General features: G+C 33.1%; 1 protein-coding gene across 3 annotated transcripts in view; it reads left to right on the plus strand.

The window, feature by feature from the left end:
- The window catches only part of LOC106879221 (tetraspanin-18), a 135685-nt gene that overhangs the window by 133555 nt on the left and 1145 nt on the right, over positions 1-985 (plus strand). The gene's annotated exons all lie outside the window — the stretch shown is intronic.

A 985-nucleotide genomic window follows, 5' to 3' on the forward strand; every position in this document is an offset into this window, starting at 1 on the left:
TATACACATACATACATATATATATATACGTATATATATATGTGCATACATTATAGTATATATATATATATATATATATATATATATATATATATATATATGTATGTATGTATGTATGTATTATGTATGTATGTATACATAAAGTTTAATGAGTCGGACATGGAACATAGGTATCTGAACTATGACATTTGTTATATGTATGAAAAACAACTCTGCTAGCATCTCTTCAAAGATACGCACGCACATATATGCTCATTACTCTTTTACTCTTTTATGGCTTCCACGTTGTCACAACAATTACAAACTTAATGATAATCATTTTTAAATTCATAGTTAGAAACGATTCAGACATACTTAAATACTTGGAAATAATTGAGACTTATCAGCTGCGTGCACATGTTTTTGACGTTTTTTGTCAGATATTTACATGCAAATCAAAGTAGGCATTGACAAGAACAGAAAATTATGCTATCCATTTTTTAGAGTGTTTCCTGTCCCTTTTATCCGATTCACGCATCATAGATTTCAATTTTAACTACTTAGAGTTTTTTTTGTTTTTTGGTTTTTTTTGAGAATTAACACTTAACATATGGTGGATAAACTGTGTCCTGTATTTGACTTTTTAAAGTTCCTAATATTCTGCAAGCACAAGCTTGAATAAGAGTTGAACGATTTGGAGGTAAATAACTGCCAATGGCATTTCTCCCCTCGGATTTCAGTTTTTAAACAAAGTTGTCTAAAAAAAAATCAATTTTGAAAATATCTGCTAGCCGTACGTTTATACAATGGACTGCTACCTCATTTTTGTTGTTGGCACTCCCTCGCTTACGACGTCGAGGGTTCCAGTTAATCCGATGAACGGAACAGCCTGCTTGTGAAATTAACGTGCAAGTGGCTGAGCACTCCACAGCCACGTGTACCCTTAACGTAGTTCTCGGGGATATTCAGCGTGACACAGAGTGTGACAAGGCTGACCCTGTGAATT

This window comes from Octopus bimaculoides, chromosome 3, assembly GCF_001194135.2.
Source record: "Octopus bimaculoides isolate UCB-OBI-ISO-001 chromosome 3, ASM119413v2, whole genome shotgun sequence".
Taxonomy (NCBI): Eukaryota; Metazoa; Mollusca; class Cephalopoda; order Octopoda; family Octopodidae; genus Octopus; species Octopus bimaculoides.